Source organism: Scyliorhinus canicula, chromosome 7 (assembly GCF_902713615.1).
Source record: "Scyliorhinus canicula chromosome 7, sScyCan1.1, whole genome shotgun sequence".
NCBI classification, from domain to species: domain Eukaryota; kingdom Metazoa; phylum Chordata; class Chondrichthyes; order Carcharhiniformes; family Scyliorhinidae; genus Scyliorhinus; species Scyliorhinus canicula.
Genome location: NC_052152.1, coordinates 118,561,006 through 118,580,350, shown reverse-complemented (window position 1 = coordinate 118,580,350; position 19,345 = coordinate 118,561,006). Strand labels below are relative to the sequence as shown.

The 19,345-nt window shown below is 47.8% G+C and overlaps 1 protein-coding gene across 1 annotated transcript in view; it reads right to left on the bottom strand.

Moving 5' to 3' along the window:
* The window catches only part of vwa8 (von Willebrand factor A domain containing 8), a 489,820-nt gene that overhangs the window by 352,979 nt on the left and 117,496 nt on the right, over positions 1 to 19,345 (bottom strand). The gene's annotated exons all lie outside the window — the stretch shown is intronic.

Below are 19,345 nucleotides of genomic sequence, written 5' to 3'. Positions count from 1 at the left end.
CAAATTTTCATTCCTCAACTGACAACATCACAACTGGTTATCTTGTGAATGATCTCATTGCTGCTTCAGGGTGTATCTGTACTGTATCAGGCGGAGTAGCCATAGTAAATACATATTATAATACATATTAAAGATTGTATTATTACATCTGTCACAGAATCAAATTCAGTATGGTGTATGGGAGACATTATCTCATTTACTGCCTACAAGAATAGATAAGAAATATAGTAAGTGCCTGCAAATCAGTCACAAAGACTGTAAGGGCGTAACCTGAAATGAATAGACTTGTGTTATTGTGGTGAATGAGATTCACACGGTATTATAAGTTACCAATGTCACACTGTTCCAAGTATATATATGTATCAATATTGTAAGTGCAGTTGCACTACCTGACCACCAGGGGGTGTAGCTCTGGGAGTACTTGAGAGTTTGTAATGGGCTCCCCCCTTGGCTCCGCCCAGAACTCCTCCCCCTGGAGCTGCTGTGTAAAGATCCGTGCCACAGAGTCAGCCAGCCAGTTCACCGAAAGTTCAACGGCTAACAGGCTGGCTTTGTTGTAAGTATATTAAAACCGCTATTCTAATCCGACAAGCACGTGTCCGGAGAATTGATGGTTCCATCAATTTAATATACTTACGAAACAGTCAAAGTAAATCATGGAAGCAGCCCTCAAGCCCGGACACCTAGAACTCGACCCGCAGGATGCAGAGGCTAAAGAAATTTTTTCCCACTGGCTGAGATGTTTTAAGGTCTACCTGGCAGAAGCCAGCACCGCTGGAACAATGGAGGAACAAAAACTCAGCCTACTGCACGCGAGGGTAAGCCACAGAATCTCCACACAGCTAAATCCGGCCGGTTCTTACACCGCAGCGCTGGCGATATTGGACAAAATGGACGTTAGGCCCATTAACGAAGTTTATGCATGCCACGTGTTTACGACCCGCCGTCAGCGGCCTACAGAAACGCTAGCCGAATTTGTACAGGAACTGAACAATCTTTCTTTTTTTTTAATAAACAATTTTATTGAGGTAGTTTTTGGCTTTATAAACAGTTACAGACATCATCAGAAAGAAAGCAAAAAAAGCAAAAATGTGCAAACATCCACGTACTTTCAATACTTCCATCGTAACATATTGCACAAGCCCGCTCCCCTCCCACCGGTACTACCCGCCATATTTTCCCTCCTACTCTACTCTACCCCCCCCCCCCCACCCCCCTGCTGACGCTCACTCTCCCGCAAAGAAGTCAATAAATGGTTGCCACCTCCGGGTGAACCCCTGCACAGATCCCCTCAAGGCAAACTTAATTTTTTCCATCCCCAGGAAACTCGACATGTCCGCAAGCCACCACTCAGTCTTCGGGGGCTTTGAGTCCCTCCACGCCAATAACATTCGTCGCCGGGCTATCAGGGAAGCAAAGGCCAAAACATCGGCCTCTTTCTCCCCCTGGACGCCCGGGTCTTCCGAAACCCCAAAAATTACCACCCCTGGACTCATCACCACCCTTGTTTTTAGCACCTGGGACATGACCCCCGCAAATCCCTCCCAGTACCCCCTCAGCTCAGGGCATGCCCAAAACATGTGAACGTGGTTCGCTGGTCCTCCCGCGCACCTAGCGCATTTGTCCTCTATCCCAAAAAATTTGCTCATCCGAGCCACCGTCATATGGGCCCGGTGAACGACCTTAAATTGAATCAGCCCGAGCCTAGCACATGTCGCGGTCGAATTTACCCTACTCAGGGCCTCTGCCCACAGCCCATCCTCCATTTCCCCGCCTAGCTCCTCCTCCCATTTAAGTTTCAGTTCCTCTGTCTGGGACCCTTCCTCCCTCATAAGCACCTTATATATACCCGAGACTCTGCCCTCCCCTTCTTCCCTCCTGGAGACTATTCTGTCGAGGATCCCCATTGGCGGGAGGCGTGGGAAAGATGGGACCTGTCTACGAACAAAGTCCCGCAACTGTAGGTATCTAAAATCATTTCCCCTTACCAACCCAAATTTCTCCTCCAAGCTCCTCAAACTTGCGAAGCTCCCTTCCAGGAACATATCACCCACCCTTCCCGCCCCTGCTCGCCGCCATACTCGGAACCCCCCATCCACATTGCCGGGGGCAAACCAATGGTTGCCGCAGATTGGCACCCCCATCTCCCCCACAAGCCTCCTCCACTGGCCCCATATCCGCAGGGTCGCCACCACTACCGGGCTAGTGGTGTACTTGGCCGGCGGCAGCGGTAGAGGAGCCGTGGCCAGGGCTTCCAAGCTGGAGCCCCTGCACGAAGCCGCCTCCACCCGCTCCCAAATAGACCCCGTACCCACCATCCACTTCCTTATCATAGCGATGTTGGCCGCCCAGTAATAATTGATCAGACTCGGCAAAGCCAGCCCTCCCTCGCTTCGGTTCCTCTCCAACATTGCCTTCTTCACCCGCGGGGATTTTCCCGCCCATACAAAGCTCATGATCAGCCCGTTAACTCTTTTGAAGAAGGACTGTGGGATAAAGATCGGGAGTCTCTGAAAAACTGAACAATCTTTCTAATGACTAATTATCAAGCCGTTACCGTGGCTGAACATAGGGAGCTTGCTGTGCGGGACATTTTCGTAGCGGGACTTAGATCTAACTATGTGCGCCAAAGACTGCTAGAAAAGGGGGCCCAGGACTTAGATACTACTGTGGAGGCTGCTACCACTATGGAAGTCTCCTTCCGCAGCCTCACCTCGTTTCCCGCGGACCCCGCGACCTCATCGTGGACCCCCGACCAACAATCCCCCAGGCCTGTAGCGCACGGCCCCCCAGCTACCGTACTGCCAAAGCCAGTTACTCTGCTGCCCCAGCGAGCTACTCAGCTGCTCCAGCCTGCCATTTCTGTGGCCAAAGCCAGCACCCGCGGCAGCACTGCCCAGCCCGATCCGTGACCTGCAGCAGCTGTGGGAAGAAAGGCCACTATGCCAGAGTGTGCCTCGCGAAAAGGGCCCCAGTTTCTAACTCCCCAGTAGAGAGAACAAATTGCTCCCAACACCAGCGGGCACGCGGGGCCCGAAACGCAGCGGCCTACGCCCCGACTCCGCCACCTCCCGCCACGTGCGATCCATGGGGGCCACCATCTTGGCAAACCCCCACCATGCGGCCGGCCACGTGCGACTCATGGGGGCCGCCATCTTGGACGCCACCTTCCTCGCCGCTCACCACGTGCGATCCACGGGCCCCATCTGCATCGGCATGCTCAGAAAGCTCATCTGAAGACTACGACTTCCCCGGGCACTCATCACGCGGCCCGCAACTCAGCGCAGCGATCCTGCATCAAGCTTGCCAGAACGTACCGGCATCTACTCGACCGGACGCCCACTCGGAAGACGACGACTTTCCCGGGCACTCATCACGTGGCCCGCAACTCAACGCGGTCACCCTAGATCAATCCCGCCCCAAGCACCCACGAAGTTCGATGGCGGAGGTCCAGATCAATGGGTACAGCACGCCATGCCTCTTTGACTCCGGGAGCACCGAGAGCTTTATACACCCAGAGCTGGTAAGACGCTGTTCGCTTTCTATTTTTCCTGTGAGCCAAACTATCGCCCTCGCTTCGGGCTCCCACTCAATCCAAATCCAAGGATGCACCGTCGCTACGCTCACAATTCGTGGCGCTAGTTATTCAAAATTTAAACTTTATGTCCTGCCCGACCTCTGCGCGCCACTCTTATTAGGCTTGGATTTCCAGTGCAACCTCAAGAGCTCACCCTCAGCTTCGGCGGGCCCCTGCCCCCACTCACTATCTGCAGCCCAGCCACGCTGCGCATCACCCCCCTTCCTCTCTTCGCCAATCTCACTCCAGATTGCAAACCAGTAGTTACTCGCAGCAGGCGATACAGCCGACAGGATAGGGTCTTTATCTGATCAGAAGTCCGACGGTTGCTCAGTGAGGGGATCATAGAGGCCAGTAATAGTCCCTGTAGAGCTCAGGTGGTGGTCGTCAAGACCGGGGAAAAATTTTGCATGGTCGTCAACTATAGTCAGACCATAAATCACTTTACGCTCATAGGCGCGTATCCCCTCCTCAGAATTACAGACATGGTTAACCAGATCGCTCAATATCAGCTATTTTCCACGGTGGATCTAAAGTCTGCATACGACTAGCTCCCAATCCGCCAGGAGGACCGCCACTACACGGCGTTCGAGGCCGATAGCCGCCTCTTCCATTTCCTCCGGGTTCCCTTCGACGTCACTAATGGGGTTTTGGTGTTCCAACGAGCAATGGACCGGATGGTAGACCAGTACGGGCTGCAGGCCACGTTTCCGTATCTGGACAATGTTACCATCTACGGCTATGACCAGCAGGACCACAACGCCAACCTCCACCATTTTCTCCAGACGGCACAGAAATTAAACCTCACTTATAACGAGGAGTTGTGTTTCCGCACAAACAGACTGGCCATCTTCGGCTACGTCGTGGAGAACAAGTCCTGGGCTCTTAGAACTCCCCCTCCCTCATTGCCCCAAGGCCCTCAAACGGTGCTTGGGGTTCTTTTCATACTACGTCCAGTGGGTCCCTCAATATGCGGACAATGCCCGCCCACTCTTTAAGGCCACATGATTCCCCGTCTGCTGAGGCGCGCCAGGCCTTCAGCTGCATCAAGGAGGACATCGCCAAAGCAGACATGCAAGCGGTGGATGAATCCACTCCCTTTCAGGTTGAGAGCGACGCCTCAGGGGTAGCTCTAGCAGCCACTTTGAATCAGGCAGGGAGGCCCGTTGCATTTTTCTCCCGTACCCTATCCGCTTCAGAACTCCGACACTCCTCAGTCGAGAAGGAAGCATAAGCCATCGTAGAGGCTGTTCGTCACTGGAGGCATTACCTCACAGGTAGGAGGTTCACCCTCATCACCGACCAACGATCGGTTGCCTTTATGTTTGACAACTCGCTAAGGGGAAAAATAAAAAATGATAAAATCCTTCGGTGGAGGATCAAACTCTCCACCTATAGTTACGATATTAAATATCGACCGGGGAAGCTCAACGAGCCCTCGGATGCCCTATCCCGCGGGACATGCGCCAGCGCGCAGATCAGCCATCTGAAAGCCATCCACGTTGACCTCTGCCATCCAGGGGTCACCCGGCTCGCCCACTACATCAGAGCCCGAAACCTGCCTTTCTCCAACGAGGAGGTAAAAGCGGTCACCAGGGACTGCCCGATCTGTGCAGAGTGCAAACCGCACTTCTTTAGACCAGACAGGGCCCACCTGGTCAAGGCTTCTAGGCCCATTGAACGCCTTGCGATCGATTTCAAAGGGCCACTCCCCTCCACTAACAAGAACATTTATTTCCTCAACATCATCGACAAGTTCTCCCGATTCCCTTTTGCCATTCCGTGACCCGGCATGACCTCCCACACAGTCATTAGGGCCCTGCATAGTGTCTTCACCCTGTTTGGTTTCCCTAGCTACGTGCACAGCGACTGGGGTTCGTCCTTTATGAGTTTGGGCGAGACCCGCCCCAGAGTCTGCCGTCATACCCCAGCTCTCAACACCCACCCAGCCACCGCAAGAGGCTGCAACCCCGGTGCTCCGCAGATCGAAACTGAGCTTTAGGTGGCCTGTCCTAATATCTCTATGAATGGAGTCACAATATAAATGCAAATCATTGTTGCTGAATTAAAGGCATTAGCCTCTCATAGATTTCATAGAATTTACAGTGCAGAAGGAAGCCGTTCGGCCCATCGAGTCTGGACCGGCTCTTGGAAAGAGCACCCTACCCAAGCCCACACCTCCACCCTATCCCCATAACCCAGTAATCCCACCCAACACTAAGGGCAATTTTGGACACTATGGGTAATTTAACATGGCCAATCCACCTAACCTGCACATCTTTGGACTGTGGTAGGAAACCGAAGCACCCGGAGGAAACCCACGCACATACGGGGAGAACATGCGGACTCCGCACAGACAGTGACCCAAGCCAGGAATCGAACCTGGCACCCTGGAGCTTTGAAGCAGTTGTGCTAACCTTAATGCTTCCGTGCTGCCTCATAATTTGCTTAGGTTACAGGAAAAGCATCCAACAATGCACAGAAGCTGCATTGGGTATCAGTCAGAAAAGAAATCCTGGTATAAATGTTTGCAATGTGTTTGATTTGGTGTTTCCCATAGTGCCTGCTATTCATGATTATCCTCTAACAAAGGACAACTGAAGCCAGTCAAACAGAAAATAACCGCTATTTCCACAAACAACATACCTCCACAGAGGAATGTTTTCCAATGCAACAGTTTATCTCTATTTTCGAATCATGTGTTCTCTGGTTCTCAGCCTTCCGCTAACAGGAACAATTTCTCTTGGCCTAATCTGTCGTGATCACATCTCTTGGGACGTGGTCATTGCTGGAACTGTAGCCACCTGGGATGGCCACTTCCAACTAAGCACAGAGCAACTCGCAAAGACTGATGGGTAAAATGGACAAGCCAAGAGTCAGGCAGGTTCTGAGCCTGAAATGCATATTTGTCAGCAAAGTCCAGACGGTATCGAAACCCCGTCCCATTAGCATGTTAATCAGGCCGATTAGCGGGTGATGGCCCATCTCCCCCAACACAAAGGACTGGTACTCCAGCAACCGGGACAGTCCCAGACATTTTGGACACTCCCTATCCAAGGGAAACACAAACAACGGGGTCAATGACTGCTTAAGACACGCCCAGTCATCCAGATCCCCGCCCACTTATTGGCTAAAGAATTGAACGGAGTGATCAGGGATCACCCAATTAGTAAGGACCAAATCGAAGGACCGCCCAAAAGAGCGCGAACGCCCCCCCAAGTATGAAGGAAGAGTTCTCCATATGTTCGCTCTCTTTTGGCCTTGGTACACCGGTCACGGTCATTGCCAATCGCAGCAACACCAAGTTCGAGCAAGTTCGAGTTCAGCGCCCACTACCAGACGGATGAGCCCAGCTGAGCAGCAGTTCCCCCTTCGAACCAAAGAGATCCAGAATTGAACAGCGGCCACTGTTTCCTGACCTAAACCGGGTGCCCAAAGTTAAGTACAGGTTGTCTTAGTAATAGGAGTAGTTAACTAGTAGTGTTTATGTTGCATGATTGATTGTATGAAAATACAGTACCCTTGACCTTGAACTAACTAACTGGTATTTGGCTCTTTGATCGATAGCCGGTTGAAACTTGTGGTGGTATCATTCGATACCTGGCGACTCTAAGCATTCGGACATAGACAATATAGAAAGATGGCAAATTCACTGATTGCCCTAATTGCAACAGAGCCAGAGTAAAGAGCATAGTAAGGAGAAATCGGAAACAGGACGGCCTGTATTTAGTGCCCATCCCCAATTGGCCTTGATGAGTATCCATTTCAAAGGGCAGCGAATGATCAACCACATGACTGTGGGTCTGGAGTCACATGCAGGCCAGACCAAGTCAGAACAGGTTACCTGAAGGTCATTAGTGAAGTGAAGAAAAGGATATTATTTTCTAACTTTGGGGGGGTTATTGTGTTATTATGTAAAGTAGGCTTATGGCTCTGTGTGTGACTAATCTAATTAAACTGAAGACAGCTGGTCTACAAGGTTGAAAACATCACTTCTAGGTGCGAAAGACAAGTACTTGTCGTAAATATGGCCATGTTGAAGTAAAAAAAGACATGGATAAAAAATTGCATTCGGAGATAAAGAAGGTTTGTTGTGTTCAATTGTTAAATTTCAAAGGGATGTTTACAACTTGGAAAAGGTCTTGAATGAATAAGGCCATTTTATTTGACCTGAAAGTGGCAGAAGTAGGGGAAAAAATGTTTTAAAATTATTCTGGAAAAGGTCAATTTCAAAGAAGCAGAAGGACAATGGAATCAAGATGAAAAAGAGGGAAAGGTGCTTAAGGGCAGATGCTGAGAGCTAACAGGGAGTGGCCACGTAAGACCACTTGGAGTCCTACTCTGTACTGGGAAAGAACTGTAGAGAATGAATAGTAGAGAAACAAAGTGAGATAGCTTTCCAGCCTACTCAGAAAAGTGTCTGTTTTCCAGAAAGCAGTTTTAAACAACTACCCAATTAAGCCAGAAAGGTCTTGGGGCTGCAAACCGCAATCTGGTGTTTGAAGTTTGAATTTACTCAGCAGAGTTGGAGTTAGAGTGAAGCCCTGTGACATACTTCCAATGCAGTAACAGTGGAGTTGCCTTGTGGTATTATTACTGGAGTTTTATAGATTAACTATCCATAAGGGATTGTTGTCTAAAGGGGTGTTTATTTAGAGTCTAACCAAGCAGGACATCTTCTTGGGTTCTGTAAGACTAACTTTAACTGTGTAAATGTAATCTTCTATGTTTAAGTTTTCTTCGATTTTGTTAATAAATCTTTGATTTCATATTTCAAATCACCATACGTATTCCTGGAGTTCATGACTTGACTTCAGTACACATATTGTTTTGTAGCACAAATATAAAAAGAAAAAGGTTATGATAATAGTCAGAGAATTTGCAGTGCAGGCGGAGGCCATTTGGCCCATCGAGTCAACACCTGCCCCTGAAAGAGCATGCTACCCAAGTCCACACATCCACCCTATCCCCATAACTCGGCATCCCCAACTAACTTTTGGACACTATAGGGCAATTTAGCGTGACCAATCCACCTAACCCGCACAACTTTGGGCTGTGCGAGGAAACCGGAGCACCCGGAGGAAACCCACTCAGACACAGGGAGAGCGTGCAGACTCTGGACAGACAGTGACCCAAGCCGGGAATCGAACCTGGGTCCCTGGCGCTGTGAAACAACACTGCTAACCACTGTGCTACTGTGCCGCCCCGAGAGTTTGCCAAATTCCCTTTTGGGATTTGCTTTGCGCAGCACTTAGCACCTGCCAGATCATTACAGTGAACCGGTTGGGTTTTTATAATTAGAAAGTTTTGTGATCATCATTACAGAGCACTTCTAGAGGTGGCCATGGAGCAAGCAGTCGCTCATTTGATAGATCCTGTTTGAGATGGAATTTATTGGTCATTCCCCTCCCGATTTAGTGAGTGTTTGCTGGTGTGAAGTCATGAGCACTGAGGAATTGAAGTACTCCATCACTGGGGCCGGTTTATGGCTCCCATGGGGAGTGTAACAAGTAAGGGGCAGCAGCTTCAGAAAAAGTTTATTCGAGATGCGAAACAGGAAAAGGTACTGGAGTGTCATGGTGTACCGAAGCTTGTGGACTTTTTTAATGCGCAGTTCCAGCAGCAAAGACAGAAGGGCTCAGAAGACCTGGCAAAGGCGGTGGAGACACTTAGGGTGGCTATCGAGAGAGTGGAGAAGAGGCTGGAGGTGCAGGGTCTGGCTCTCCACAAGGTGGAGGAGCATGAGGACCAGCTGATCTCGCTGGAGTCGTAAATGGTGTGGACAGACACAAGAGGCTGACAAAGAAGGTGGAGGACCTCGAGAACCATTCCAGGAGTCAGAATCTCCAGATCGTGGGGCTGCCTGAGGGGATCGAAGGAATGCAGGCCACAAAGTATGTGGCGAGTATGTTGGAGAAGTGGATAGGGGAGGGGGTCTTTGACCGTCCCCTCAAGGTGGATGGAGTACACAGGGCGCTGAGGAGGAGACCGAAGGCTGGGGAGCTGCCGAGGGTAATCGTTTTCTTGATAAAGACAAGATATTGAAGTGGGCGAAGCAAACAAAAAAGTGTACCTGGGAAGGAAACGTGCTGAGAATCTACCAGGACTTAGGTGTGGAGTTGGCCAAGCGGCGAGCCTGTTATAATCGGATCAAGGCTGCCCTCTACAAGACAGATGTGAAGTTTGGCGTGTTGCATCCTGTTCATCTCTGGGTCACGCACCAGAACCAAGAGATCTATTTTGACATGCCAGAGGAAGCAAGTGAATTTGTGAGAGACCATCACCTGGGATGTGTGCGAGGACACTGAACTTTGGAGATGCTAAAATGGGGACGGTGGGTTTACGCGACGGACAGATTGTTGTTTTTAATGAATATGGGTGCGGAGTGGGTGAGTGTGTTTTTTACTGGGTTTGGGGAGTTGCAGGAAAAGTGGGTAGACGGCGGGCTAAAGTGGGGACCACCATGCTAGCTGGTTGGCTAGTTAATGGGAGTCAACCTATGGAGGGAGTGGGGGAGGGTGGTTGCGTTTTCTTCATCTTTGTTTGAGAGGGGGGAGCGAGGGAGGAGGGTTGCTGACGTGCATGGTGTGGAGGTGGTGCAATTGGTTAAGGGGGGGGCAGTTGATTACATGTAACGTACAAGGTTTAAATGTCCAGTTCAGAAGGTTACACATTTAAGAAGCTGGAAGGTGGACGTTGTGTTTCTTCAGGAGACGCACCTGAAGCTGGGGGACTAGACGAGGCTGAGGAAGGGCTGTGTGGGGCAGGTGTTTCACTCAGGATTGCATATGAAGACAAGCGGGGTGGCAATGCTGATTAATAAGAGGGGAACCTTTGAGGTCAGCAGTATTGTAATCGATCCTGAGGGCAGGTTCGTGATGGTTAGCAGGAAGCAAAAGGGGACCTCTGCTAGTGAATGTATATGCCCCAAATTGGAATGAAGTGTATTTTTTGAGGCAGGTTCGAGGGAAGATTCCAGACCTGACACGCACCGGCTGATTATGCGTGAAGTTTTATTACAGTTCTGGATCCTAGATTGGATCAATCGTGCCCTAGCTCCCTGAAGGTTTTGGCTATGGTGAAGGAGTTGGTGGGTTTATGGAGCGTTTTGAGAGGCCGAGGGCGAAGGAACTTTCGTACTTCTTGCACGTGCACTGGGTGTACTCCCAGATTGATTTATTTATTTCTGACAAGGCGTTGTTGGCGGGGGTGGTTGGATCGGAATATTCAGCGATCGCCGTCTCTGACCACACGCCACACTGGGTGGATTTGCAGGTGGTTCAGGGGGAGACTCAGCGGTCGCAGTGGTGATTGGATGTGGGGTTACTGGCAGACAAGGGGGTCTGTGAGAGGTGAGGGTGGCCATCAAAATTATGTGGAGCTGAATAATAGGCGGGAAGTTTCTACCTCCTTGCTGTGGCAGGCACTGAAAGTCGTGGTAAGGGGGGGGAATATATATCAATTTTGGTACACATGGAGTGACCGGAATAGGCTGAGAAGCGGAGGTTGGTGGAGGACATTCTGAGGGTGGACCGGAGATATTCAGTGGCACCTAAAGTGTTATTAAAGGAGGCAGAGGCTCCTGGTGTGTTTGGGCTGGTGTCCATTGGCAAGGCATTGGGATAATTGCGTATAGCAGAGGGGCGGTTTATGAGCATGGGGAGAAAGCAAGTAGGATACTTGCACATTAGTTGAGAAAGCAGGCGGCGGTGAGAGGATTGGAAAATGATCCTTAGAATATTCATTACTTCCTCCCTGGCATCCTGAGACACAATCCATCTGGCCCAGGTGATTTATCAGTCTTCAAGAATGCCAGTCCCTCCAGTGTTTCCTCTTTCACTGCTTATAGTATTGAATATTTCACACTCCTCTTTGACTAGAATATCTGCATCATCCCTCTCCTTAATGAAGACAGGGACAAAGTACAGGCACTGGCACAGTGGTTAGCACTGCTGCCTCACAGCTCCAGGTCCTCAGGTTCAAGTCCGTCCTCAGGTGACTGGCTGTGTTGAGTTTGCACTTTCTCCCCATGTTTGCAGGGGTTTCCTCCAGGTGCTCTGGTTTCCTCCCACAGTCCAAAGAAGTGCAGGTTAGGTGGATTGGCCTTGCTAAATTGCCCTTGGTGTCCAAAAGGTTAGGTGGGGTTACTGGGTAAGGGGGAGGTGTGAGCTTAAGTAGGGCCTTTCCGAGGGCCGTGCAGACTCGATGGGCCGAATGGCCTCCTTCTGCACTGTAAATTCTATGAAAGTACTCATTGAGAAAGGAAATACAGAAACAGCTCACTCTTATAGAGGACCCATCATCACGTCAGTGAAAGTGCTTCATAGTCAATTAAATACTTTGAACCATATTTTTGATTCTAATCTGGGGAGATTTATAGCCAATTTACGCACAGCAAGATCCCACTGATATTGCGATCATAATCAGGTGATCTGCTTGTATGATACTGGTTGAGGGATAAATGTTGACAAGAAATCAGGGAGAATCTCTCTGCTCTTCGACTAAGCGTGTGCCATGAGATTTTTTACGTCCACGCGAGAGGCTTTCTCATAGAATGTTTATGGCACAGAAAGAGATCGCTTGGTCCATTGTTCCTGCGCCAGCCAAAAAACAAGCCATCCAGCCCAAACCCGCTTTTCAGCATTTGCTGCTGCTACGATACCCCAGGTGAATGCACGGTCAGTTCCAGGCCCACAGACTCCGGAGTCCCAAGACAAGTGAATTAACCAATAATTTGGGCATTTTCCTGTGATCTTTAACCCTTGGCTGCTCCAATCAGTTGGAGGCACCAGATTTCTAAGTAAAACATTAACAAACTGTTTATTTATACCAAGAGTAAAAGATGAACATGTAATGGAAATAAGGGAGCAATGGTCTGCCAGACTACCTATTCTCAAAACCCCGTCCGACCCTCCACCCAGTTACACACAAGACAAACATACAGAAGTGGGTAGGGAAAGGTTTAAAAATAACAGGGTTTAAAAGGATATGAGAGATTTGAGGTACTTCGCTGCTGACGTAGAATTCCTTGTCGGCGGCAATCTTTTCAGCATGCAACATGTTGCAAATCATTGGTGAGTTTGGCTCTTTTAAGGATTACCATCCATTAGAACTCCCAGACTGTAAGTCTTCCTCTGGGGAATCACCTCACACAGGAGATTCAGGTCAATTCTATCATACGACCAACCGATGGACTCTCAGGGTTCCTGAGATATTACTGGAGTTTCTACGTGACACTTTACAGCTGATTTTGCATCCACTCTGTCTTTCAATTGCTTGCCTGATCTCAGTGCAGAGATTCTGACGACATCATGAAGAGAGTTCTGATACTGGGCTTTTCCCAGCCATTCAGACAGTGGATTAAACTGTAACAGAGCTGGTGGGAGAACCTGTTTGCAGCCTTTCAAACCAGTTGTTCCCTTCACAGGTCTGGCTACTACCTGCAGTCTTTTAAATAGGAGTGACTTCTACAGTTCTGGCTGGTAGTTTCTTCAATCGCCTGGCAGAGAGAGCTGAAAGAGAGTGCCTTAAAGCTGCTTCAGGTTTAGATCTTTCACAGAACTGACAAAATGGGGCTTGCTTCTCCTGTTCCAGGAGTTTCTGAAAAGCTCCACCAATCACAAATGAGAATTTGCCCAAGGCCCGGATTTCAAACGAGCGGATTGGCTGCTTGTCAACTCCATCAACATGGTATCACAGGCTACGCCAGAGAGCATACTGTGGCCACCTAAAATGGCGTCCAGCAAGGGATGCTGGGAAAAGTGGTCAAGGGTATGGACAAGCAGGCTGCAGAGCAGATCAAACAAAGTTGCAGGAGAAGGCTTTGCAGACTTCAAACGATTTGTTGCAAATACCATAAGCAAAAGGCATCCCAGGCCACCCCAGGATCAATAGAACTGTCCTGTTAATCATACTTGTTTACCAGACACAGCAACACCTGACGTCCTTATTTGGAAGTCCGACACGCATTCAACACCTTCAAGCATGGCCACTTGAGTGCCCAGCCCAAAACTGATGTGGCAGCCCTGATTGGACTTGATCGATCAGGCTGATCAAGCTCTGATCAATTGATTAACAAATGACCCAGAGACCACCACCAAATTTGAACAGCATAAAAGTTACTGCTCAGATTCATTCTTCTCTTGAGCAGCAGCAACTAACAACAATGACTTCCACCGGCCAACGAAGGAGACCATACACGCTAGCAACAGAAGGAAGGCCAGAGCCAGATTGATAACCAACTAACAGAGCATTACAAGACCAGAACTACAGATAACAGGCCTGTCTCTGCCTAGCACTTGTCAGTCACTACCAAGTTATGTTAAGATCTTGGAACTATTGGTGTACAGTGTAACCTGTGATTGAGAGTGTATGATTGAATAACTGTAACCATTGTGTGCGCTTGAATAAATATTGTTCTGTTTTCTAAAGTGAGTCTCACATTTGTCCACAGTATACGGGTTAAGATACACTGTAGTTCAGAAAGGGCAACAATACTGAATCAGAGAGGATCTGCCGGATATGTCCACATAGCAGTTTGCAGCGGGAGGGACGGCAAAATCAACAACTGCAATTTAAACCAAACCTGCAAGGTTGCAGTTGAGGGATTGAAAAATAAACACAGAACAGATAAAGGGTTTTGGCATGATCCTTACATTCCATGGACTTGCAGGTGCATATTCAGACATTTTTCAAATGAGTGGAGGGTTTCTGCCTCGACTATTCTTTCAGTCAATTCCAGACCCTATAACCCTCTGGGTGAAAACTGTTTCCTCATCTCCCCTCTAATGTTTCTACCAATCGCCCCATAGTAACTAACCTCTCTACTAAGTTGTTGGTGGTTAAAAAAGGGTCAGGACTGGCAGTTAAATATTCTGGGATATCGGTGTTTTAGGCGAGACAGAGGGAAAGGTAAAAGAAGTGGGCGAGTTGCAATGCTGGTTAGAGGACATATTACAGCTGTTCAGAGAGAGGACACCTTGGAATAATTAAGTAACGAGAAACTGTGGGTAGAACTCAGAAACAGGAAGGGGGCAGTCACTATGACGGGTGCACTACAGGCCTCCTAACGGCCCACGGGAAGTGGAAGAACAGATATGTAAGCAGATTCTGGATAGGCATAGAAATAATAGGGCTGTTGTAGTGCGAGACTTTAATTTTCCTCAGCCTTAGGGCTAGGGGTCCAGATGGTGAAGAATTTGTTAGGTGGGTCTGAGTTATTGTGTGAAGCAAATAATGGCATGATGGGAAATCTAGTCAAGTCTTCTTGGTACAATTGAATTTAAACTGATTTCACATAACCTAAGGCACAGATACAAAATACACAGATACAAACAGCCGAGGTCAACTTGACCTGAGAACTGGGTGACTCTGAAATTCTAGGATAAGGCGTTTTCGTCATGAGACTAGAAGCAGTCTCAATACATACCAAACTGAAAAACTGTCTCTTCCTGTACGTAAACAAATTTGTCCATTTCTTAAAACAAAGACAAGATAATGATATGAGACTCCAGTCCCCTAAAGGTCAGCAAGGTGACACCATTGTAACGATTATTACTTATGTTTTACTTTCGATCAAATTCCTGACCAAGCTGTATTCGTGTTATCTTGATCCAACAATGTATAAAAATTGCCTTATTCTTCTGTAATATCGCAGACTTGGGACGGACTCAGCAGTTTGTACTTGACTGCTTTCCGGCTTCAAGTCTCAGCCATTACTGCTAGCAGTTCTAATTCGTAAATAAAGTTCAGTTTTGCTTACCTAATGAATGCTGTTTGAATTTCTCTATCACAGTCCCAAAGCGGGGAAAATATTGAATACGACAGGTCCAGGAAGGTTTTTTGCAACAGTATGTGGATTGTCCGACTAGAGAGGGGGGCAATACCAGACCGAGTACTAGGGAATGAGCCCGGTCAGGTCATCAAAGTAGAAGTGGGGGAACATGCGGCGAACAGTGATGACAACTCCGCAAGCTTTCGGATACTCATGGAAAAACGACGAGTGTTGTCCTAGGGTTAATGTGCTAAATTGGAGGGAAGCTAACTACAACCAAATTAGGCAGGATTTAGAGGCTGTTGTTTGTGAGAGGCTGCTTGATGGTAAATCCACATTTGGCACATGGGAGTCTTTTAAGGAGCAGTTGATTGAAGCAGTTGATGGGAGTGCAAGACAGGCATGTGTCGAGGAAAAGGAACATAGAACATAGAACAGTACAGCACAGAACAGGCCCTTCGGCCCTCAATGTTGTGCCGAGCCATGATCACCCTACTCAAACCCACGTATCCACCCTATACCCGTAACCCAACAACCCCCCCCCCTTAACCTTACTTTTTTTATTAGGACACTACGGGCAATTTAGCATGGCCAATCCACCTAACCCGCACATCTTTGGACTGTGGGAGGAAACCGGAGCACCCGGAGGAAACCCACGCACACAGGGGGAGGACGTGCAGACTCCACACAGACAGTGACCCAGCCGGGAATCGAACCTGGGACCCTGGAGCTGTGAAGCATTTATGCTAACCACCATGCTACCCTGCTGCATGAAAGGCAGGATTCAAGAACTGTGGATGACCAGGGAAATTGCAAGTACAGTCAAAAAGACAAAGGATGCATTCATGAGGTTGAGGCAACTAAAACAGATGAAGCACTTGAAGAATAAAGGGAAAGTAGAAAAAAACTCAAACAGGGAGTTAGGAGGGCAAAAGGGGTCACAAAATGTCCTTGGCAGACAGGATTAAGGAGAATCCAAAGGCATTTTATACGTATATTGGGAACAAGAGGGTAGCAAGAGAAAGAGACAAAGGAGGGAAATTATGCGTAGAACCAAAGGAAGTAGATGAGATCCTTAATGAGTACTTTGCATCGGTATTCACAAAGGAGAGGGACACATTGATTGGTGGTGTCTCAAAGGGATATGTAAACACTTTAAAACAAGTCATAATTATGAGGGGGTTAGTGTTAGGGGTGTTAAAAGGCATTAAGGTAGACAAATCCCCAGGGCCAGATGATATCTATCCCAGATTACTGAGGAAGGCAAGAGATGAAATCGCTGTGCCTCTAACAGAAATCTTTGTTTCCTCGTGGCCACAGGTGAGATCCCAGAGGAGTGGAGGATAGCCAAAGTTGTCCCGTTGTTTAAGAAGGGTAGCAAGGATTACCCGGGTAATTATAGGCCAGTGAGCTTGACGTCAGTGATATTGAAATTGTTGGAAAAGATTCTCAGACATAGGATCTATGCACATTTGGAAGTGAATGGTCTTATTAGCGACAGACAGCATGGTTTTGTACGAGGGAAGTCATGTATCACAAATTTAATTGAGTTTTATGAGGTGACAAAAATGATTGATGAGGGAAGGGCTGTGGATGTTGTCTACATGGACTTTTGTAAAGTAGTTGACAAGGTCTCTCATGGCAGGCTGGTGCAACTAGATCGATTCAGAGCTGGTTTGGCCACAGAAGTCAGAGGATAGCAGTGGAAGGGTGTTTTTCCAAATGGAGATCTGTAACTAGTGATGTTCCACAGGGATCAGTACTTGGACCTCTGCTGTTTGTGATATAGATAAATGACTTGGAAGAAAACGTAGCTGGTTTGATTAGCAAATTTGCGGATGATACTAAGATTGCAGGAGTTGAGGGTAGTGATGAAGATTGTCAGAGAATACAGCAGGAATTAGATAGGCTGCAAAATTGGGCGGAAAATTGGCAGATGGGTTTTAACCCAGACAAATGCATTTTGGTAGATCCAATTCAGATGGGAGCTATAAAATAAATAGCAGAACCATCAGGAGCATAGACACCAGAGATCTGGACGTGCAGGTCCACAGATCCTTAAAAGTGGCAGCACAGGTGGAAATGGGTATAAAGAAAGCACATGGCATGCTTGCCTTCATCGGATGAGGCATTGAGTATAAAAGTTTGCAAATTATGTTAGTTATATAGAACGTTGATTAGGTCACATTTGGAATACTGTGTCCAATTCTGGTCACCACACTACCAGAAGGACGCGGAGGCTTTGGAGAGAGTACAGAAAAGGTTTACCAGGAAGTTGCCTGGTATGGAGGGTATTAGCTATGAGGAGAGTTTGAATAAACTGGGATTGCTCTCCCTAGAAAGACCTGATAGAAGCTAATAAAATTATGAGGGGTATAGATAGGATGAACAGTTGGAGGCCTTTTCTCAGGGCAGAAATGACAATTACAAGGGGCACAAGTTCAAGACGAGGGGAGAATTGGTTCAGTGGAGATGTGCGGGAGAAGTTTTTTTTTTACACAGAGGGTGGTGATGACCTGGAATGCACTGCCAAGTGAGGTAGTTGAAGCCGACACATTAGCTACCTTTCAGACTTATCTCGATAAACACATGAACAGACGGGGTATAGAAGGATACTGGTGGTTGGTCTAGATAGGACACGCGATCGCGCAGGCTTGGAGGGCCAAAGAGCCTGTTCTTTGTAAAGTAAATAGACTCTTCCCATCCACTCTATCCAGGCCACTCAATGTTATATAGCTCAATCAAATCTCCCCTCAGTCTCCTCTGTTAAAAGGAGAACAACCCCAGCCTATCCGATCTTTCCTCGTAGCTGCAATTTTCCATTCCTGGCAACATCCTCGTAAATCTTCTCAGTACCTGAATGCAATTACTCCCCATGTGAATGACAGTAAGCAATAAGTTGATTCCAATGGAACTCACTCTGTAACTACCTACAGCTATCAAGACATTCTTAGCATTACTTTGGATATTTCTGTTTTCTTGGAATACTTTGCTCTGCTTTTTTCCCCTCCCCTGAAATTTGTCACTCCATATTTCCGGTTATGCCACTCTCAGGGGCATTTGCAAGGAATAGGTTCACTTTTCCTTCAATTTTCCCTCCATTCCAGTGGCGAGTTATCTGACTGAGTTCCCTTCCCAGCAAATAAGAGATACAAGCTCATATTGTACTACACTGTGGCAGAGCACTTTGGAGCACCAATTCTTCATCTTACCACTGGAAACTTTTATTTTAATTTTAATAATTTCACTTGTATTATATAAGAACATAAGAACATAAGAACTAGGAGCAGGAGTAGGCCATCTGGCCCCTCGAGCCTGCTCCGCCATTCAATTAGATCATGGCTGATCTTTTGTGGACTCAGCTCCACTTTCCGGCCCGAACACCATAACCCTTAATCCCTTTATTCTTCAAAAAACTATCTATCTTTACCTTAAAAACATGTAATGAAGGAGCCTCAACTGCTTCACTGGGCAAGGAATTCCATAGATTCACAACCCTTTGGGTGAAGAAGTTCCTCCTAAACTCAGTCCTAAATCTACTTCCCCTTATTTTGAGGCTATGTCCCCTAGTTCTGCTGTCACCCGCCAGTGGAAATAACCTGCCCGCATCTATCCTATCTATTCCCTTCATAATTTTAAATGTTTCTATAAGACCCCCCTCATCTTCTAAATTCCAACGAGTACAGTCCCAGTCTACTCAACCTCTCCTCATAATCCAACCCCTTCAGCTCTGGGATTAACCTAGTGAATCTCCTCTGCACACCCTCCAGCGCCAGTACGTCCTTTCTCAAGTAAGGAGACCAAAACTGAACACAATACTCCAGGTGTGGCCGCACTAACACCTTATACAATTGCAACATAACCTCCCTAGTCTTAAACTCCATCCCTCTAGCAATGAAGGACAAAATTCCATTAGCCTTCTTAATCACCTGTTGCACTTGTAAACCAACCTTCTGTGACTCATGCACTAGCACACCCAAGTCTCTCTGAACAGC